The following is a 24,583-nucleotide window of genomic DNA, read 5'->3' on the forward strand; positions in this document are numbered from 1 at the left end:
ACCCCACCTGGAGTACTGTGTCCAGTTCTGGAGCCCCTATTACAAGAAAGATCTGGACATGATCCAGATCTGAAATGTGCCCAGAGAAGGACCACAAGGATGATCAGAGGGCTGGAGCACCTCTCCTATGATGACAGAGTGAAGGAGTTGGGGCTATTCAGTCTGGAGAAGAGAAGGCTCCAAGGAGACCTTACTGTGGCCTTCCAATATCTCAAGGGGGCCTACAAGAAAGCTGGGGAGGGACTTCTTAGGGTGTCAGTTAATGATAGGACTAGGGGGAAATGGAAAAAAAATAGAAATGCGTAGATTCAGATTGGATGCTAGGAAAAAGTTTTTCACCATGGGGGTGATGAGACACTGGAACAGGTTGTCCAGGGAGGTGGTAGAAACCCCATCCCTGGAAGTTTTTAAGGCCAGGCTAGATGTGGCTCTGGGCAACCTGATCTAGTGTGAGGTGTCCCTGCCCATGGCAGGGGGTTTGAAACTAGATGATCCTTGAGGTCCCTTCCAACCCAAACAATTCTGTGATTCCATGATTCAGTTATAATCTGAGCCTATTTAATTTGCCAGATGATGTCAAAAGTGACATTGCTATTGCTTATTTAGGAACAAAACACTTGGGAGGCTGTCTTTAAACACTTATTAATGCTTACTGCAGTGAAAGAAAACACATAGTTTGGAGTCTTGACTTAGACTTTTTTTTTTAAACCCTATGCTGACCTTTTTGATATATCCTTGCTTTAGGATGTTCCATCCTTTGCAGAAAATGGTAACAATATGACATGTTTGCTGAAAACTGAAACCAAGTTCCAGATACCAGCTGCATTTAAAGCCTGCAAGTAACACTTATTTGTAGGCACATGTTGAATATTCACTTCTGATATATAGAAGCCATCTTGGAGAAACTAGGTCAGGAAATATCATATAATGAAGAAAGCCTCAGTACTCATCTATGTGTGAATCAAAACCGTGTCTATTAAAAACCTGATTTAACAATAAAAAAAACACCCAAACATTGTTAATGTTAGTCAATGCTATCTTGACTTCTCCCAAGTCAAGGTAATAAGTGCCCTTTTCTTTAATCTATCCCTTCTTCTTTAATTAAAATAAAATAGAAATATCTAGCTCAACTCCATTTATTTCCCTGCATCAAACCAAGGAAAACAACCCCAGTTTTATTCACTTTTCCTTTTTTTTTTTTTATTTTCTCGTAAGTTTAATGCTAGATAGCCTAAATTACACATTACATACATTTAGACTCAATGATCGCCAACTTTTTTTTTTTCTTTGTAAATAAAAACATACTCTCAAAACTTCATTGCCAAGAGGTGCAAGGAGACTTCTTTAAACATGATACAGGTGAACCTAAGGAAAAATGAATTCATGAGAATATATGTACATAGGAAAAAAAACAAACTGATTTTTACTGTCTTATCAGCCCAAAGAAAGATGTTAATAATTTGCTAGTAAACAAAAATTCTGATTTTCAGACTGGCTGGACTTTATACAGACATTAGGGATTTGCCATTACATTTCATGTTGTAGTATTGAGGCCATAATCTTTGTTTATGTTCAGATAAAAATTTTCACTGACCATGCATAAAAAAGTCATTTCATAACATTTGTTTGTATTTTATTCATATAGATATAGCTTCACAGTCAAATTAAAAAACAATACCAATATCATTAATTAAGAAATAAAAGATATGGTTTATCATCTTTATAATCACTCTTCAACTGTGAGAGACAGAATATTCCTTGAGGCTTTCTGTGCACTAAGAATTTTGTGCTGTCCTTATTTATGCCTAGGTATTTTTTTCCACATTATATTTTGGATTACTTTTCATTTACTAGATTCCCACTTCCCTGGATTAAGATAAAATTGCATAGCAGGCATAAGAGACTTTCCTCACAGCTTGATTTGAAGTACTGAAGAAAAAAAAAAATCACTCTTACATAGCAGAGTGCATTTCCTATTTAATGCTTTAGCATAAGTGCTGGTGTGTTTAAATAGAATAATGACACATTATTATTAAGGAAAAACAATTTTTTTTTGCCTATTGTATGATAAAATATACTTCATTGGAAGCACTGCTAGAGGAATTGCTTCTAAATTCACAAAAGGCTTTCCTCAGGAGATGTAGAAATACCTACAGAACTCAGATGTCAAGGCTCAGGTGTGTATAATTGTATTATGTGGAACATAAAGTTGTGAAAGAGAATTACTGTGAGTTCAATAGAATAATGAACAAAATAATGAGTGCATTTTTGTTGGTCATTCTTTAGAAGTGAAATTTGCTTTCATTCCTAAAATACAATTGTTATCTACCTCAACTTTAGTAAAGCATTTGACACTGTTTCCCACAGCATTATCCTGGTGAAACTGGCTGCTTGGATGGGCATACTTTGAGCTAGGCAAAAAACTGCCTGGATGGTCAGGCCCAAAGAATTGCAGTGAATGGAGTTAAATCTAGTTGGTGGCCAGTCACAAGTGGTGTTCCTTAGGGCTCAGTATTGGGGCCAGTTTTCTTTCATATCTTCATCAGTGATCTGTCTGAGGGGACCAAGTGCACTCTCAGTAAGCTGCTAAAGACATCAAGCCAGAAAGGAGTGCTGATCTGCTCAAAGGCAGGAAGGCTCTACAGAGGGACCTGTACAGGTCCAAATTGATGAGTTGGGGCCCATGACGTTCCACAAGGCCAAGTGCGGGGTCTTGAACTTGGATCACAGCAATCCTGTGCAATGTTATAGGCTTGGAAAGCTGCCCAGCATAAAAGGACCTGGGGGACGCTGGTCAACAGCCAGATGAAGATGAGCCATTAGTGTACTCAGGTGGCCAAGAAGGCCAACAGCATCCTGTCTTGGATCAGAAACAGTGTGGCCAGTGGGTGTAGGGACGTGATTGTGACCCTGTACTTGGCACTGGTGAGGCCACACCTCAAATACTGTGTTCACTTTGGGGCCTCACTGCCAGTAGGAAAAAGAGGTTGTGGAACATGTCTGAAGAAGGGCAATGAAGCTGGTGAGGGGCTTAGAGCAGAAGCCTTATGAGGGGTGGCTGAGGGTGCTGGGGTTGTTTAGCCTGGAGAACAGGAGTACTCACTCTCTACAACTACTTGAAAGGAGGTGATAGTGAGGTGGGGGTCAGTTTGTTTTGCCAAGGAACAAGCTATAGGAAGTGTGGGTTAGTGGTTGGACTTTGATGATGTTTGGTCTCTTCCAACCAAAACGTCTCTCTGATTCTATATTATTCACATGGTTATATTTTACTCAAACATAATGGTTTTGAATAATTTATGCTACCTTAGTGCTTATGTTAGTACGTGTTTCCAGTTATAATTATCTAGCTTTTCTGATCGGAATTTTGATATTGTTTTAGAAACAAAGATTAACTTCAAAAGGAGAACCAAGCTATTGCAAATATTCCCTTCAAACGTGCAACTGAATGTGAGTGTATCCTTCCTCCCAGCTGGAGCCCTGCTGAAGTCAACAGAACTGGTAGAATTTCTACTCATTTAGAAATATTAGCATTGACACAGATGATAAGCAGGAGTAAAATTCCATCACTTTGATGACAGACAGGCTGTGGATGTACACTGGATGTACACTAACCTCCTTGATTTCTGTGGTCTGTCATCCATTTGATTCAGCTATTTAAATAATTTCATAACGTATGCTTATTCAGATATATACTTTTCAAGTTAATTATGTGGGAGCTAAGCCCCATTTTCAAGAGAGACTCAAAGCAAGATTTTAAAATATATTGAAGTAGCCAAAATATACATAGGTGGGATTCCAGAAGCAGATTTAGGGAATTAAGCATCTTTAATCATTAAGGGCATTGGTTGTCATAATAATTTGAAGAATCTATGGTTCAGAAACATGTGAAAGCCCTATCATACCAATGTATACATATACCTGCATACATCTAAACACACACTGAGAAACAAAGATATATTAGGTACATGTAAGCTTGTATGATGCTTACATACATTTGGCTTGATTCTTTAGAGTGTGGTTGATAATGACACAAATGAGAAAAAATCCTTAAGTAAGCACAACCTCCAATAATGGACAGTAATTTGGTTTTGAAATTTTGCATTCAGATTTCTGGAACACTTATCACCTCACCTGGGTATTCTAACAAGTTAATCAGTAGCTGAATTGAAATCCTCATCAACACACTACGTAATTTCATTGAGAGTATCTGCTAACTCAGATCAACTCAATTAATCTCTAGTGGAATGAAACAAAGAAGCAGATGGTAATGTGTTTTAGTCAATGCCAACTTTTTATTCTGTATATATTTCTAAGTACACTATTCCTAGGCATTAGTCCTAAGGCATGAGAAGTTGCCTTACTTTTAACCTAAGGCTTTAAAAAGACAGCAGTTAGACATTCTCATATTCTGTGGCTTTTTTTTTTTTTTATTATTATTCACTAGTGATTACAGTTTTGTCAAATAAAACTTTTCCCTTAGGCTCAATTCTAACTAAGGGAGGGCTATTTTGTATTAAAATTTTGGCTTCATAGTTCATATCTGTATGTGAACCCTTACAGGCATTATGTTTTTACTGTCATCCTTATGTGTTTTAGCAAGAATCTTCATCACGTGCAGAAATCCACAGAAGTCTATAGTATTTTTAGATCCTAAGATGGAGAAAGAGCAGTCAAAATTTAGTCATGCAGCGCAGGCATGACTTATACAAATAGCTCTTCTTTAAGCTGGGTCTGCATTGATGGTTTTTGGCACATGAGTCTGGCAGGGAGGGAGAAGTGTATGTTTTAACCCAAGTGCAGTTCTAGTATAAAAAGCAATACTACATTACTGTTTCACCTTCAAACAAGATTTAACTGTCCCATCTCACCATTTTCTACACTTTATTTCTGTGTCTCCTGTGTTGATTTAGCTGCCCCTTTATCTGATTTCAATTTATAGATCCCTTGTTCTATATTTGTATTTCACCCATTTGGCCCATTTTTTGCCATCTCACTTTTTTTTTTTTTCCCTCTGGCCTGTTCTCTCATTCTTTTTCCTATCAGCAATTTATGCATTTTTACCTTTGCTTGCTTTCTACTCACTTTAGTTACTTACTTTATCTTTGTTTTTCCCTCTATTCACTTCTTTCCTGCCATTCTTTCATATGAAGAAATGTATTGTACAAAGAAGTTACAGGCATGGTATTTCTCTGAAAACACAACTGCATTTACAGTAAGTGAAGCCAACACATTGGCCTGCAATATCAAATTGTTGATGAATTTAATTTAATTCAGAATAAATTAATGCATTTATAGAATGCCATGTGTGCCAGATACTTTACAAATATAAAAGGCAGAATACATCTTGGAAAATATTACAAGGGAGCATTCGCAATTTTATTTATTCTATTTCAGTTTATGCTAGAAAACACTTTTCAAGGACTATAGATGAAGTTGGTGATCAGGCTTGGAAGGCTCATAGAGAGGGGGCTTTTAATTAATTACCTGAAAAAAGAGTTGATCTAGGTCAGGATTTAGAAGGATAAACTCTATATCATAATTCCTACAGTCCAAACGCAGCCTGGATCCTACACTTTTGTGCTTCTGTGCTTTTACGTGTAAAACATACGTATTGTATGCATATATATATATTGTATTTATTTTATATGTATTACACATATATGTTATGTGTGTGTCAGTGTTTGTGAATAGGTTGAGTATGAATGTTATTGATTTCACCTGTGCTTCACTATAAACACTGGCGTTTTCTGCTATGTAGATCTTTTTTCCTTAAACTTTTCTCTGAAGAACTATCCACAGACTTTGATTATGTTCTCAACAAATTTATATCTACTGGATTTGATCTCCTTTCCTGATGATTCCCATTTCATCCTTCTGACTAGTAAAACTTATTTTTTCTCTCATATACTTACATAATGCCATGAAATATACTTATTCCTACTTTTGCATTTAAAGCAAGGTCTATCTTAAAAAAAAATCTGTTGAGTTTTACTATGAAGGCAGGTATGAAAAGAAGTTAATTATAATAGTTAATAGACTGAGCTTTGGAACAAACTTCTAAAATGGAAAAGACAGATACTCTATTCTCTGTTTTGCCTTACATAAATTTATGTCTTCCAGATTACTGAGTAGTTCCTCTAGACAGCATACAAATTATCTTTCTCTAGTTTTAAACTTTTTCTGAAAATAAAATTAGTTTCAATTAGGAAGTTGCAATAAAATGAAAATTCTGTTTCTATAGATTATTGTTGTTTTTGCAGCTAAAACTATAATTCATTTGCCTCCAAAAGCTTGCTGCCTGATCACATTTACTGTCATTACTATCAAGATTATAGAGCTGTTTTGTTCATTCAGTGTGATTTTTTTTTATTTCAAGACAGTTTCTCTTTCGTATAAACCCCTCAAAATAGTGAAAGTCATCACACAACAACAAAAGAAAATACTGAAATAAAAAAGAAAAATAACATTTCTAACCAAACACACATATAATGCACCATACATTTATTTTGTACTAATGTTAACTATGTTTTCAAAAATGGACTTGAAACAAAAAAACAACAAATTTTCATTATTCCACCTCTTAGGTATAAAATCTGTTTCTTAATCCTTTGATGGTTTTATGAGAGATTTAAAATGTAAATAAAAGACATTAGTGAAGGAAAGGCTGAGAAAACTGGATTCGTTCAAGCCTTGAGAAGAGACTTTGTTACCATGTACCAGCACATAAACAGTGGCTACCAGGACAGTGGAGACTCCCTTTCTACAAGGATTCACATAGAAAAGACAAGGGGTAATGAATACAAGTGAACCCTGGGGAAATTCTGATTGGACTCCATAAAAAAACCCCAACTTTTCACTATGAGAGCAGCTAAACAATGGAATAATCTTCCAAGTAGCGGTTTTGCCTACACTGGTCAGTTTTAAGATTCAGCTTGACAGGGTGCTCCTTTAAACTTGACCATCACCTAGAAAGGTTGGACCAGATAATCCTTGGGGTCCCTTCCAACCTAGCACTGTGATTCTGTGAAACATGTCAGTGGGAGTCAATGGAGGATGACAAACAGAGGGCACAAATTTGTATCAGTGTAGAAACTAACAATCATTTTTCTGCTTCATAAAGAGTCTAGGAGGTTAATGAGAAAATATATTGGGAATTATTCTTTACTGAAGACATTATAAAATACAATTTAGATGGAGAAACCAAGGAGGAATGTGTATAAAATTAGTATTTGGATTGTTATTTTGAAAAAGTTTTGTGAGATTCAAGATTAGCCTGTTCATGAACCCAGATTATTACTAAGTTTAAAAAAAAAAAAAAACTTGCTTCATGGGTAGCACAAATTTCAGTCAACTGTATCCTACACAGATAGAATTTTTTCTTTGTCAGTTAGGTTTCTCTTGGCAATCTGCCATTTAACATTTAATAAGGTACTGTTTCTTTAATGTAAGTGACCTGAGTGACTACCTTATTCAATTATACATATAGCATATATATATATATATGTATTGATTTAGTTTACATAAAGAATGTTGAATCAAAAGCTTTCAAAGTGGTAGTATGCAAAACCTCAGTAAAACTCAAGCATTTTTTTGAATGGGAAGTATCAGAGTTCTGTTAAAGTTCTATATTTATTCAGTCATATAAATGGCATCTCCATATTGAATCAAATTGGATCACAATCCATACAGTTTATTATCTTGTCTTTAACACTGGTAATGACTAACTGTTTCAAAGGAAAATAAAAAAGTCTCTGCTAAAGAACTTGCAACAAACAAAAGTGGGATAAAATTCCCCTAAAGAGAGGAAGCCTTCTAAAACCTGTCATTTAGAAATTGGCTTAACCACTAAGTAAAAATGCTTGTACTTCTTTTGAAATTTTTATTTAATGTATGTGAACTTGCTTAATTCTTCTATATAAGAAAAAATAGTTATTTTTATTATACAAATAACCTTTTATCACTCCTTGGAGAAAGGAAACTTCTTGGTTTTGCTTCAGGTAGTCACTAGTATTTAGGACTACGTCTAGTATTAACAATATCAATATCTCTTGGATATCTTTACACAACTAAAGGTTAGATTGAAACTGTTATTTAATCAAACATCTCTCCATGTGAGCATAAACCACTTCTGATTTTTACTAAGGGATTCCATAATACCCTATTTATTTGGACCAGTGACTAAGATTTGCTAGGCCATGGGGAATTGCTCTTGAATAGCTGATAAAGAAATCCAGTCAAAAATCTTGTGATTAAATCTTGTCTAATTCTGGAATACTTCTGAGCAGCTTTATATATATATATATTTTTTTTTTTGTGATGAAAAACAAATGCAACTTTGGAGAAGAGAGAGAAAGAAAGCTGACCCCCCCTTAAAGAAATATTTTTCCCATGTGTAACAACAGTGGAATGAAATATGAGTTTTTAATAGACTTTTAAAAGCTATCTGGAGACTTAGAGAAAAGCTTCCATGCCCAGTAGATAACAAAACGTTATATTAAGTTTAGTGGCAGGCCTTAATTAAAAAGAAAACCATAAAATGTATAAATGGGCACTATGTAGAATGATGCAGCCTTGTGGAACCATTTCAGTCTTTTCATCACAGAGATTACAGAAATTAATAAGAGGACATAATTTGTGTAATAGTGTACTGGACACAAAGCAATCTATATTTGTACCCCTTTGAATAGGCATTTATTTCTTGGAGTGCATGGTTTCATCTTTCCAGGTAAAATCTTCCAGGTAAAATCAGGGATGGTCCCCAACAAGCAAGCCTGTTGCTAAGGCTGTGTCTGCAAATGAATTGTCTATAAACAAAGTCAGCATCTGGCAGACATTCCAAGGTGAAAGCCAAACAGATGGCTAATTTAATATAATCTAAATGACTTTGGATCAGATGAAGCAATTGAATTAACAGCACTTTAAATGAACATATACCACACATTCTCACTATGCCATTATAATAGGCACCTTTTTATATCTTGAAAATCATTGCTAATTGAAGTTTCATATGGTGAATGCTTATATTTGTAAGACGTACAGCTAAACAGCCTGAAAAAGTATGCCATTGTAAGTAAAACCAATCAGTGTTAGAACCTTTAACTCAAATACAGTTATTTTCTTTAAAACTCCTCCACATTATTTTTGAATCAAGGAATGTAGGCTTGATATCATATGAACTCTTAAGTGCAGGCATAATTTGTGAATTAAAGTAAGTTTTGGGGTGTTTTAAGTAACTCTGTTAAATAAAACCACAAAAGTATCTTTGTATTATAAGAGGGTTTAAACTATTATTGTTATTATTAATAACACTTATTTAATTGGAATTTTATTTGACCTATGGCAAAGGAAACGAGTTTTTCTCTTAATTACATTGTATATTACATTTACATTGAGAGGATCATGAATACTGAGCTATTCTGTTGATAATACAGTTAAAGTTCCTTCTTTTTCTTCTCCCCCATATATCAAGTTATTTCTCTGTGCATTTTCAGACGCCATTTCCAACAATACTCTGTTTCATTTGTGCAAAATGTGTAAAAAGCAGATGTTAAAAGATTTTGTGCTGTGCAAAAATGGAGGATGTGAGAGAAAGTAGCTCTTCAGCTTCTTTTCACTCTCTCTCACTTGAACAGAATTCTGAAAGCACTGCCAACCCCAGAATTGCATTATGCTTCAGAGGTAGACATATAATGTATTGGAAATTGATTAAATACTGGCCTGCAGTGCTGCATGATGTAAGGAAGAGCTCCTCCCTGGTACTCAAGAGCTCTGTGAGAATAACCTTAGATTTCTGGGCAAAGGGCCATTTGCTGTCTTTTGGCAGTGAATGCCCACCAATGTGAAGTTAAAATAATGGGTAAATTCATGAACTCAGTTATGAAACTCAGATGCTGACAATTGCTAAAGACTGATTTGATTAACCAGAATGTCTCTTTCCATTTAATGTTTTTGCTTTCCTGTATAGCATAACCTCAAAACCCCACAACTTTTCTAATGTTCTGAGACAGGTTATGCCTTGCTGTTACTTACCTTCTAGGAAAAATACTTGAGAAAATATGATCATATGAACTTTTTTCAAATGCCTTTCTCTTGTTTTGTTTTTCACATTTGACTTGACAAAATTCACACATGATAAGAGGGCAGAGGAGGCTAAAACAAGGGGAATATGATGAATATTAATTAGTAAATATAGTCAAGAAAAAAAAACTGTGAGGCTTGCTACACTTGGCTCTCGCCTGCTGCATTCTCTAACATGTACCAGTCATCTCATATCCTTAGAGATGTAGAATGTTTTGAGTTGGAAGTGTACTTTAAAGGTCATCTAGTCCAACCTTCAAGAGTAGCAGGTAGCTCAGATCCCTGTCTAAACTGACCTTGAATGTTTCCAGGGATGAGGCACCTACCACCTCTCTGGTCAACCTATTTCAGTGTTTTTGAATACCTTTTCTATTTTAACACACGTTGCATTTATGGCACCTGTTGCTGAAGACAAATTTTCTTTCAAACCATAGTCATTTTACAATGTAGGTGTGTATGTAATGGCCACCCAGTGGGCATGTAAATACAAATGCTTCTCTTTGATTAGGATACAGGCCTGGTTCTCCAATTAACCCATATAAAAAATATTATTTTCTCTTCAACAGAAAGCTGTGAAGTCTTCTTAAATTGTAACATCTTAAAGCTGTCTGTGGAAAAATTTAATCCTTTTTTTTTTTTAAAAAAAAAAAAAAGGAAAAAAAAAATTTACAAAAAGTACATTGGGACAGATGTCCAAGTCAGGAAATTCAGACATGACATTTTACCAAGAAGCCTTTCAACCACAAGTCAATGAAAAATAAGACACTATCTTGATCTTGATCTTACCCTTTAAGTGTCAAAGCAGTATATCTATGCAGAAAATAATATTTTTTAATTCCACAGTAAATTGAACTCTTTAGGATTTTCTTTTATTTTTTTTCTTTCACTGAAGACAATTGTTTTAGGCTAAATCTTGTTATGAACAAAAGAGAATACTCCTTTATACAAAGTCCACAATTTACTATAGATTAACAGTCTAATCAAACTGCAGATAATAGTTTTATTAGTCTGGCTGTAATGGTATGAACACTTCGATTCAAATTAAAATTTAAATGATTAGAGAAAAATCTCACTATTAATATATACACACAGACATATATATATATACATGCACATAATACATACCCATATAATACAGACTTATATATGTGAACTTCCTCATATAACCCTGTTCCCTGGTGTTATTTATACTCCCCCTACATAACAGAGAAAAAGTTTGAGTAATCCTCAGGAATAAAAAGAAGGTCTCAATGAACTGATAGAGTTCTTTTTCAGGAGGAACACAATATTGATTGTGGTGGTGGTTTCTTCCTATCCAGTCTTGGGTCCAACTAGTATTATTTTTACACATTTTCTGACAGTTTTTTTACTTGCTTTTTTCCCAGTTTCCCACTTCCACATGTCCTCTTTATTAGTCTTAAAACTGAGCTTGCCTGATTCACAGGATGAGTTCTTTATTTTGAGAAAAATGGTTGATGACCATGATTTGCCATCATGCTCTGATGCCTTCGATACCATCTGATACCTTTACTCTTCTATAATATATTTTAATCCTAGAGTCACAAACAGTTTGCTCAATCCATAACAGCTGCTTGGCTTTACTCTCTATTAACTATCAGTAGGTATTTTGTCACAAAGTGGCACAGAGGTAGATTTAAACAAAAACAAATTTAGCCAGTAGTTACCTGACCACTAGAAAAGCTGAAGAATGTTGAATTCGCCTTAGGCCAGTACAAGTCAAGACAGGTCATGAGGTGCTGTAATCTCAAGTCAGCACAAAACCTTTTACTAGCAACGTTATAATTTTAAAGTCATATTTGTTCAGCTATGTAGTCTTTGGTTTTCTCTGTATATGTAAATCGTCTGACGTAAAATGATGGTTTAATGAAAATAAGTTTTAAGAGGAAATATGGATATTGCTGAAGCTATGTCTGGAGTTACAATTGCTTTATGAAGAAGTTTGAAGTCTATTAATAGTTGATAGTTCATTAAAACTTGCTAATTACATGTAATTATTAATATTATAGCATTATTATTGCCTGATCATCTTAAATGTGGCTCAGCCAGTTTAGGAATATGCAAATTTGGAGAATACAGTACTCCAGCACACAGGATTTTGCAGCACAAAAAAAGAGTATGATAAATGTTCTAATGATCTAATGACCTAATATCTACTTTCTTGAAGTTAAATGTTCAGTGTAAGCCAAACCTTTCTTATTGCTGTATATTCAATGAAAAGGAAAAGAAAGTTTATTTAAGAAACTGCAAGTTTCACGAGTCTGAAAAATGTTTTCAGTATTTCAGCTGAATTTGGAACAGATTTTCAGAGGAAAGAAAAACCTGAGACTAAAAAACTTTTCTCTCATAAAGACTTGAAAGATGAGATCTGGGGTATTTTTGGCATTTTTTTTTCCCTTACAAGTCCTGAAAGGAAATTTTAGAAATTCATTGAAGTTCTTATTCATCAGCTATACTCTTTCAATAAACCTAAAGTGCTTTTGTTTTCTTGCTTTTTTCGTCTGCGTGAATTTGCCTGTTGACACATATGTGCACCTTCTCCAGCTACATACTCAGCCCTCTGTTGATGTCAGTGAGCATAACTGGCAACCCTAGAATGCTTGCCTTGTCTGAGCACATGGATTTTTAACTTTGCAAGATGTCAGCACTAGCTTTGGATGCGGAAGTCTTCATTTTGTGTACCAGCTCACCTCCAGTGGATCAGTATATTTTGTTAAGAAAAGCATTTTTGAGCAACCTTTTCCTCCTCTGTAGGCAGTAGACCGAAATAAAGAGCTATTAAATGAGCCTCTACTTGGCTTACAAGCTTTGCCAAGCTTTGTCTAAAAGCATAGAAGGAAGGAGAGGCAGGAGAAGGTGTTTCTTTCCTGCTGAGCTGATTTTTTTCAAGGTCTAAACACTTCAGTTTAAAAGCAATAAAAAAATCAATTATATGTTCAAAATTATAGGATTTTTTTCCCACTGGCTCCTTCTGTGATTAATTACTGTAATGGTTTAGAAATAGCTGTTATTGCAAGACCATCTTATGTTCCAAAGCTTATAGATCCCTGCTTACTGTGAGAGTGAACTCATAAAAATACAACCATTTTCTAAAATCAAGGTGGTTATTTTTATCTGCTATGGGGAGGTGTGATTATGTGAGTCAACTCTTTGCTACCTGAAGGGAGTCAGATCAAAATTAAGACTTTCTGCTAAAGCACACAATTAAAGTTCATTGCAAATGTTGTAGGCAAACTGGCATTTACTGGAGAAAGTATGTACTACAAACAGATGCACCACTGGAAATAGAAACAGAAAATTTCCTCCCTAGGACCATTCTGCTGTATTAAATCTGACAGCTTCCACTTGAGCTCAGTGTCCTGAGCTAAAAAGGAGTTTCTCATTTGGTTTAAGCAATTGCTTCATAACATAGAAGTTGGAAGAAAGTTGTCTCGTTATTTTACCTGCTAGCCAGGACGAAAAACCCTCTGCATTCCTGATGAAGCCCACAGTATTCTTGATGGTGATAATTAAAGAAGAAATACCTCTTTCACCTCTTTTCATTGCTTTCTTCATTTATTGAGAGAATAGTTAAAAAAAAAAAGTTTCAAATCTTCTCCCACAGAGGAGAAAATATTCAAGTTCAAATATTCCTAGATAATATGTTATCTCTGTGTTCTTGCAGTCACCTGGTTTAGTATGAAATGAAATTTCCTTTAAATATCTAGTTATATTGTATGACGTCAATCAGAGAGATAATCTGTAAGAGAACATACTCTAGCTCTCTGCTTTCATGCCATAAGTAACTTTACATACCATTTCCTCCAAATAAAGTTATATCTGCTCTCTCAATTTACACTCATAACGCCTATTAATGCTAATGGAAGTTGTGCATAAGAACAGATAAAACACTATCCTCCACTGTTAACTGTCTTATGCATTTTAGTATTGATGATATTCATAGAGAGATAGAAGACAAGAAAACCTGAATTTGAGGATAGAAATACATATCCAAACTGTCTCTTTTTAATAGCATGAGATTCAGTCATAGGACAATTTAAAGGAAAGTAACTAACAGTCATGCCAATTTCATCTATAGTTTTGGTTGAGAATGCAAACCAAACTTTGCTAAACATATTGTAATAGTGGATCAAGTTAATAACACATTATTTGGATTAAAATAGAACCCAGGGATCTATTGTGCTAGCTCCTGCACAAATACAAGAAAGTCAGACCCTGTCTGGAAAGTTATGTAATCTGAATAGACTGGAGAAGTGAATCTACTTTCAGAAGCACATTAGTGGCAAAACAGAATTGGGTCTGTAAGACCAAAGACTCATCCACTGTATCACATCTTGTTTCCAGTGAATTTTCAGTCTCTTCTATTTTTCCTTCAGGTGTCATGTAAACAAGAAGGGAACAAGCCATGCTTATAGCACAGCTACTAAGCTCCTTTTCCCTCAAAGGCCACAAAAATTTTATAACAAATGCATGATAATTAACACTTCAGCTCCTTCTGAAATTAAAATCCTACCACAAAAGAGGCCAATGCAAAAATATTTAAAGAAGCATATACAACTCTTAACATTTCAGTTTTGTATCAGTTACTGGAATCAACAATAAACGTGCATGCCAAAAAGAGGGTATTTTTTTTCCATACCCCACCTCAACATCTCATTAATTTATCACACACTTTCCCTATCCTTTCTTGCATCTCTAGTTTCTCTTGAAAACTTGCCTTACATTCCTGTAATTAAATATCCCTATAACTGTGTAAAAACCAAAACATTAGATCTGAGGAAAACTTTCAAACACTTTACTAAGTTTTATAGTAACAACATTGAGTCTGAGAGAGTAGCTGAAAATGTTTATGCTAGGAAGAAAGTATAGCTGAATAAAAAAAGGAAGAAACTTTTTAAATGGGATTTGGTACTGTCAAAATTGTTTCCTTTATTTCTTTGTAACTTAGAAATAAAGTTAAATATTTTGCAGAATATTTAGGAATGCAATGTCTAATCACTGAATTTCAGTATTTGACTTCTTTAAAATGATGATGGAAAAGAACATATATTAAGAAAAAAATAAAATATGCTCACTTCAGATCAGCAAATTAGCATATAAAATATTGGTATTGTCAGAATATTTTTCACTCCTGCTTTCATTCAAAATAAATTTCAAGATTATCGAACAGAGATCTCCTCAGTGTATTTGACAAGGGATGGGAAGGCACCTCCACTCATGTTTCATCCTTTAAATGTTGGCCTACACTCCATATTGCTACTACTACTTTGACTGTTACTACTACTATGCTACTAATATTACATATTTCATCTGACCTTTTCTTGCATATTTACTAAGAATGTTTACTCTGTTAAATAAATTGACTTTTGCAGAATGTGCTAAGAAATTTGTCTTGAAAATCAGACCATATTAAGAGCCAGAGACTTACAGTCCAGTCTACTTTAGTTCAGTCCTGGGATAAAACAGATGGAACAACTAATCAAACGGTGAGCACCTACATAATAATGGGATATTGAGTAGTAGACAATAAGTTTTGTTGTTTGTTTTTGTTTTGGGTTTTGTTGTAGTTACCTTGTTTGATTAGGTTTTTTTTAAATCATGTTAAATTAACTTAATTTCTGCTTGCAAAATGATAATTAGCCAGTGGGTTGTCAAGCAATAGACTTCAATGCTTTAACATCAGGGACCCTTCCGTAGTGTATGCAATGACATTCCCATACACAGGCCAGAGAAACATAGTCTGCATGATAGGAGGGTATAAATATCATAAGGACAGAAAAAAAACATTCTGACACAATTGTTTCCAATCCTTCCTTTGTCAAACAGGTCTGATAAATACAGTAAGACTACTGAGAATCTGTCATAGGTCCAGTGGTGTTATTTAAGGTTTTCATTAGTGATTTAGATGATAGACTAGAAATGAATGAGTTCATTACATTTGCAGACAGAGTAAACTTGAATAGACTGAACATGTATTGAAATGTGGAAAGACCTTCACTCTGCAGCACACTGTTACACAGAATGTAATGGAGAGAAATATTTGTACAGAAATGTGCATTGCCTTTTGATGGGTGGGGAAAGAGAAAGCAATTGTTTGGATCAGAACTTAAATCCAGCTGTGAATTTTGTTTCTTCATACATTTAATGATCTTTTCCAACTGTGCATGAAATATGAGGCGTTTTGAAAGCTGGGTCTGAATTTTGCACTTTAAGTCTTTTACACACTATAAAGGATATACTGTGACGTACTGAACTGGGAGCTATCTCCCTGACACAGTGAAATGGAGAACATAAATATTTAGAAATTAGATTTAAAACACATAATAAAAAATGCTTCTTTTTTCTGCCACTAGAGAACTGAAGAGAGATAGGATCATGGACTATGCAGGATGTTATGTTCACTTAATCATAGTAGTACTAAAGAGTTTAACATGATGATGTCTCACCATGGGAGGAAACATTATCTCTGTAATACTTCTTAGAAATCCTCTGTCATTGTGTATTTTCAGCACCAAAGGAGTGACTGCCAAGGTAAGAATGAGACTAGTCCAGTCTGAAACTGAACTTTACAAGAAAGGAATCAGACTGGTCTACCCTTGACCTGGTGGATATTTATGGGGTCTGATCTTGAAAACAGTGGTACAACTAGCTAATTTTCAGGTCACCTCATGATATATCACAGTATGCCAAATTGCTGTGTGTCACACTACATTTTTTAAATCACTTTTTAATATATTAAGTTTTGATGGTGACCTGAATTTATGTATATTTTGACTTTTCATAAAATACTGTGCCACATGACATAAATCACGTATAACTCTATGCGGTTGTATGAAGCTTTCAATACATCAAAAGGTTACAGAGAAGTACAGTTGTACCAGTCTCTGTCATTTCAACTCTCAGAAAGTTCCTTCAGCATCTATCTGCAGGTTCAAAGAATTTTCAAACCTCAAAGGGCAAATCTTTTTAAAGTAACAGACATTCCTTTGGCTTTAGTTTACAATACTTAGAAGTCAGATAACATCGCAAGATTTCCACTACAATCATAGATGTTTATTCCATACATGAAATTTAATTCAAGAGCATCACATGCTCAGGTCCCTTATGCAGTGCAGCACATGCAGTTCACTAAGGCATTCACAGAACCAACACAGAATAAAGATTTATATGTCTTTGCATACAGTTCAATATTTACCTCTCCTTTCCCACTAATAAATTAAAATGTAGCTGCAATTTTTAAAAATACAATAAAAGTGGGTGGAGTTTTGAAATGTCCTTCATATGAAAAGGCACTGTGAAGTTTATAAATTTAATCTGCATTGGACAATTAAGAACTTAATTTTGGACACACAAAACCAGAGTAAGGCAGAGGAAAGGAAAAAAAAAAAGAGTGAGACAGTTGATCCTATATATCTTTAATGTAAGAAAAGGGGACACAACAATTTTTAAAGACATTTCTGAAAAGTTCACAAAGATTTTTATTGTATAGCAAAGACTAAAGGAATCTGGTTAATGTGAGACCTGATGTATTCCATGTGAATACGCTAGCTAGTAAATAGTGGAGTTCAACCCCCAGGGTGTGAACAGTCCATTAAATGGATATCTTGTATCTTCTTCTGGAAGCGTTTGTTATTGGTGCCAAGCGAGATCACAGAATATTACGGATTAAAAGCGAACTTGAAAGATCATATAGTCTAACACCCCTGCCAGAGCAGGATCACCTAGAGTAGGTCAGAGAGAAATGCATCCAGATGAGTTTTGAATGCCTCCAGAGAAGGAGACATTCAAAAGAAGGCCTATCTATGTCAGATGACCCTGACAGGGTTCACTTGGGAAATATTAGTGTTACCTATGTATTCACTGCCATGCTTCAGAACTCTTAATCAAAGGAGTAGGAACTCTAGCAGTGAGGTTTACTACTAGGAAGGTTATCAGGCATGACTTTACATATACAAATTCATGTAGGGTTTGCTAAAATGTGGTGATTTCTCTTAAACTGTACTGGGAATATTCTGATACCCAGAAAGTACTGTTTCTTGTTTTAAGAGCCAGGTATATTTAGCACTTCAAAGAAGAGGTACCAACAAGATGTGATTTTCACACTACGTCCTTCTAATTCTAGACTGCTTGTATTGAAACTTCCATATAAATCAAAGAAATCCCCAGGACACTCTAACTTATAACAATCTGTCTAGGGGAATGGAAGATAGGATTCCTCCCTGGAGAGGTATCTAGAGTGGATGAACCCTACAAATATCACAGTCAATCACTACTGTTTAAATATCACAAAGAACACCGCTTTACAATGTCTCCTGAGGTATGCAAATAGAAGATATTGGCAGAAAAGATTATTTCCTAAAATGTAGGTGTTCCTCTGAATGGAAAGTAAGTTAGTACAATTGATTATCACAGCAACAGATTTGCTTTTTTTTCTTCCACCTTCTCTAAAAGTCTTACACAACATTATCAGGTAGCGTACCAAACACTACCCACCTGCAGGAGCCAAATTATCCGTACTACTGTGTGGGTAATTAAGTGTAAGGGACTCCCTGCCCTATAAAAAGTAGAATTTATGGATGGATGAGTGACTGTTAATTTGGGTAGGTTTAAGACAAACACAATGTGTATGTTTGTGCTGAAAATGTCACACACTTCAGAACAGCATATTGTGGTGTGACATGTGCATCCATGTGAAAATTTAAAACAGACTGAATCCTTTTTAAATATTTTTTTGTTCCTTGATAAGTTCTGAAAGCTATGATTAAAAAATATAGTTGTCAGGAGCAAAAAAAAAAAAAAAAAAAAAAAAAAAAGCTATAATAATAATGCCAAGGAGAAAGTTTAGACAATTGACCAGGAAAAGCCAACTCTGCAATATAGTTTTTCTTCTGAGCCAGCACAGTTTTATTTCCACTGTAAATAAAATAGAAAAATTACTAACATACAGGGCACTTCAGTGATTTAGTCTGGTGTACATAAGCATGTTTTTATATAGTACTTTTACTACTAACTTCTTATTTTAATATTTTGTTTTGTTTATTCATTATATAGAGGTCAGGCTGTGCTTAGAGAATTTGGGCCACCAATTATAGTCAGATAATTTGGGATTGGGAATGTTGACTGACAGGTATTTTGAGAAGAAATAATTACGGAGAATTGAAGTTTAATGAGGTTAAATGGCATGGTTGTTTATAATGTTCAACTCACTTTGAATTTGCTTTATCAATAGTTGTTAATTAATTTGGGGCGTGAATGGTGCAGAATAAACAAGGAAAGTATGCTCACAGGCACATGTACAGGCACACATACAGTTGTGTTGCTTAACAGACCTGGACAGTGGTCTGGCCAAGCCAAAGCTCCTTGGTGAGTCAGGGAGAGGCATACATACAGTACCTTTTATCTGATATTTGAGGCTCCACTCAAGTCCTCAGTGATGGGATGCCAATCTCCTCAGTGTGAAATGAATGTTGAACAAACTTATGTTTCCTTCTTATCTGTTTGTTTTGCTTTGCTTTAACTAGTTTTATACATTTCTCAAAGTTGTATCTCATTGCATTGTTTCACTGATCAGTACTTGATTATTAGGCAGTCTGCAGCCCTGGGACCTCTGCTTTTATACTTTGCCTGTACTGTCCAGGCCCCCATCATGAAACTACACTTTTAGTATGAGACCTATTACACGATCTGAATCACACGGGGCAGTTTTCATCATGATTTTTGTCTGGCATTGAACACAATTCTTTAATGGTTAATAAAGAGCAAAGGTATTTTTAGTGTTTGATGCATTAATGAATCTTCATTCTCATCCTATCTGCCATGTTTTTCTATGTCTCATAAAGATATTTTATTGTAATACTAACCAATGAATCATGTCTGCAACATAGAATAAATCCAGTGTTTTTTTCACTCATGGATAACAAAAAAAAAAAAAAAAGCCAAAGAAAAAAACACACACACAAAAAAACCACAACAAAACCCCTATCCCCCAATAAACCCCAACCAAAAAAAAAAAAAAAAACCCAAACAAACAAAAAAACCCCAAACCAAACACAACAAACAAAAAAACAAAACCAACCAAACAAAACCCCAAACCAAAAAACAAAACTGAAAAATAAACCCCCAAAAACCAAACTCAACAACATTTTTAGACAGAATGGAATAAACCTAGGATATAAATGGAAAAATAAGAGTCTATCTCAGATGATCTGCAGAAATGAAGCCTATTGTATGCCTATGCTGCATGCCAAACCTTGAAAATGTTACTTTTTGCATTGTAATAAAAACACAACAATTTATTACTATTAGAAGATCTCTGTGTAGTTGGTTTATTAGATAACCTGCAGAAGTACAACGAGAAACATTGTTTTGATTTATTTTATTCAGTATAGCTTTAAATTCAGATTATTAATATTCTAAGTACAAAATGAATGGTGACCATTTCTTATTATTTAGGTATTCTCTCTGAAACTATTGAATTGCCGTTAATCTAAATTACACCTGGAATGTATGTGGTCCTAATAGATATGAACGGTCCATATTGGAGTCAATGTAATGGCAATTCGAGTACACGCAGGAACTGTTTAGGTTTAAACATCTGTAGGTTTACATGTATGATTACATCAGTTTTCAGAAGCTGTCTGAATGATTTTTTTGTCATTTTGATTAAAAAATATATAGACAGGTCTATTACAGCTCTCAGGTATGGAGATGGCTGACTTTTTCAGTTTAAGTCTAATAATTAGCTTTTAAAATTAGGTGGTAGACTTATCTTACTTGGTTTAGCAGGGGAGGTTGGACTAAGTGATTTCTGGAGTTCTCTTCCAATCCCTACCATTCTGTGATTCCATGATTCTATACACCTGAAAAAAAGCTCATGGACTTTCTCAACAGTGTTGTTTCTTAAACAGTAGCTAATTTGTGAGTGAAGGTCTTTAGCCTGCAATATGGAGGAGGTCAGACAAATGTGCCTAAATGATACCTTCCTACTGACGACTTATGGACCAATAATGAGACTGAAAGTGAACTAATTTTTTTTTGTCTTCTTAGGTAGTGGAAAACTCCCACAGCTTCCACTAGTAGCAAACATGTTTCGCTGACTTTGCTGACTGTTAAAATACTTGTATTTGGAATTCCTTCTACCCAAAGCTCTAAAATACTGTAATAAATAAAAAAAACATTCTAAGACAAAAATAAATAACTAGTGTTAAAGTCCTTCATATATAGAACAACTTTGGGGTGTTTGTTTGTGGTTTTTTGTCTCAAGCTTTCTTATGACATCAATTCCAGAGCTAGTAAACAGAAGTCTATCTTTATCCTTCTTATTATTTCCCATTACCATGGCACTATGTTATAGTTAAAACTCTCCAAATTGGGTTGCTATGGTTTTGACACAGCTGGCAGCTGAGTTTCAACACAGCCACTCTCACAAAACTCCTCCACACCCTTCCCAGGTGGGCCAGGAAGGAGGATAAGGAGCAAAAGAAAACCAAAAGCTCTACAGGCCTAATTTCATGAATTATTTTTAAAATAAAATCTTTCACAACAGTAAAATAACATTTACTTTCCTTAGAAAACAATAATTGCACCTAGAAAAAAGGAATGTATGTCTTCAAGGGAGGCAAGCCAAGATTTGGAACACAACTTAATTTTCAATACACAAAATACTTGTGTGCAACCCACAGAGAATACCAGCTGCAGTCAATAGTACATTGGACAGAGAAGATGGCCTAACTAAACCCTTCTAGCTGTTTTTCATGCAGTTCTAGGCCACCTTACATTATTAACCTTTTATTAATAAAGGAAACCAGTTTAAATCAGATAACAACATCTAATGATGAACCTAAAAGCTGGAATTAAACACAAGACATTTTATAATATCTTGCAATGCACCTAGTTCAGCTGTGTAGGCATCAGAACAAAATAAAAAATAAATAAAAACCCACAAGACTAAATAAAACACTCTCCCCCCGAGAAAAAACACACAAAAAACAACCCTTCCCAAAACCAACAAAACTTCCATACAGAAGTAGACTTCATATCCCCCAAAAATGACTAAACTGAACTAGAAATGATTGAGCTTAGTTGCCAGGACATTAAGCTAGTTTTTGATGCCAAATGAAGTTTGTATTTCACTCCTAAATTTTCTAAGAAAAGAACAAGCCATTGCCATGGATTTAGCAGTAACTTATAAAAGTTGAAGTCAAAGGTGATCTCTATGAAGTACAGACCTGAGTTCTCTGATAATCCCAAGGGTTCATGACCCAAGACCTCTAAAGTATACTTAAGATTTAGCCAAAAAGTACTCTTTTTTCATTAAGTAGGCCTATTTGGGTAACTAAGTAAAAACTTACTGATTCTTAATTCAGGAACCAAGGCAGTGATCAATGTTCATAAAGGTGACACAACCTAGTTCAGTAACAAGCATTTACTTCTAACTAGGGCTTTTGGGAATCAACTATACTAAAATAATTATTTCAGGCATCACTGATATTCTATTGATTTGCAATGAAATGTCCACCTGTGTTTATAAAAAGAACATGATCCATACCCTGTGCAGCTTCCTTAGTGAATTTCCAATATCTGCAATATATGGAGATTTCAAGTGAGAGTTAAGTCTAATTGAATGGTAATTTGCCGTAGCATTACAAATCATAGTTTAACTAGAATTACGTGGAACTTTATATAAACCCCAATCAGACAGTAAACCAGATTTTTAGCCTTAAACCAGAGGTCATCCTACCACTGAATTGTAATGAGGTATTCTGAATACCTCAGAGGAAAGAAATGTCTTTAACTCTTACACTGCAAACAGGGACTTGCCAATTGCAGAGTTTCAAAATTCCCTAATAAAATGATAACGTGCTGACATCAGCAACCTCAATGAATTGTTAACTCAATGAATTGTAATGAATAACAGAAGAACATGTTTCCAGTCACCCTTCATAGAAAGAAAATAAGAGGGTCTCTCCATATTTTGTTGCTAGGGAAGAAAAACCATGTAATACTGTTTAAGACAAGTACAAAAACAGTGTGTAACTACTTCTGTAGGCTTTTAGCAGAGAAGTTGTCTGAAAAACACTCTTAGAACTGTGGCACTGAACAGATATCATGTAGTTTAGGTTTAATTCCTGGTTTTATCTGTGGATCTGATGAAGGAGCAAAACATACTACATTAGCTGTATATCAGTTGTTGAATGCATCTGAGATAAATCCGAATCTCCCTCATGTAAATGTTATTTATTTACAATGATAAGCTTATATGTGAATTTATACTGAGCTCTGTAATATTTTTGAAGTGAAAAGGTGACTTATTTTCAAAGTCTTTGTGGGAACTTCTGATATTGAGAGGAAACCTCTTGTTTGCACTCTGGTTAGGCCTAAAGACACCACTTTAAACAGTCTAGCTACATCTTCTTTGCACCCTTCTTTCAGGTATTCATATATCTTGAAGAGATGCTTCTGAGCCTTCTCCAGGCTGAACAGTTCCTGTTCTCCCTGTTTCTTTCACATTCAAAATTCTTCAGTCCATTAATCATCTCAGTGGTCATTCATTGGACTCTCTGCAGTTGATCCATGTCTCTCTCGTGCTGAGGAGCTCATAACTGCACACAATACTCCTTGTGTGGCCTCACCACTGTTGATTAGAGAGGAACAATCAACCTCCCTTGACCTTCTAGCAACACTTAATATGTGATGCCATTAGCCTGCTTTGTTGCAAGGGCACATCTAGAACTGTGTGGCATGAGTGTTTGGGGAAGTGTCACTATAAATGCAGTAATATTGAGACAATGGCTCTGATTAGCATAAATAACCTTCTCAAATGCTAAAACATGTTGAAAAAACACCTAGTTTGAATCTTAGTTCTTCTAAAAATGGAACATCAGAGGCAAAGCAATGTCTAATGAAGTTATGAATAATAATAAGCATTCATCCCACGCCAGCTTTAAATTTATTCAAATGAGCTTTAAGGTTCTGGGCTGGGTTATATTTGGTTTTGTCAGAATCATTAGTAGACAAATGCCGAGCATTACAGGAAAAGAACTCCATTCTGTCTGTGTGCTCTGCATGTTGGAGCCATAGAATGCTTTTCTCTTTTCTAGCCTGCAGACCTTTCCTGTGTTTGAGTAGATAAATGTAAATTGGAGATTGAGTAAATAGTGTTAGATATTTTAATGCAGGCAGATATGGCTGCTGCTGGATAAGAGCTTATGCTTCTATTATGTTCTAAATTTGAATAACTTGGTGCAGCAAAATTTCTTTAGATTTCTTAGCAAAAATAAAATCAGGAGAAAACTTGAGCAGTTCTGAGTTTATGACCAGCAATTTATCATAGACCTCAAATGAATCCCACAGAGAATTCCTTCTTAAAAAAAAAAAAAAAAAAAAAAAAAAGAAGGAATTAAACTACCATTTTGGTGTCCTGAGTACTGGAGAGAAGACACCTGCCCAGTGGCAGTCCATGTTCTGCAAAGACTGGGAATATCATAAT

This window comes from Indicator indicator, chromosome 9 (assembly GCF_027791375.1).
Source record: "Indicator indicator isolate 239-I01 chromosome 9, UM_Iind_1.1, whole genome shotgun sequence".
Lineage (NCBI taxonomy): Eukaryota > Metazoa > Chordata > Aves > Piciformes > Indicatoridae > Indicator > Indicator indicator.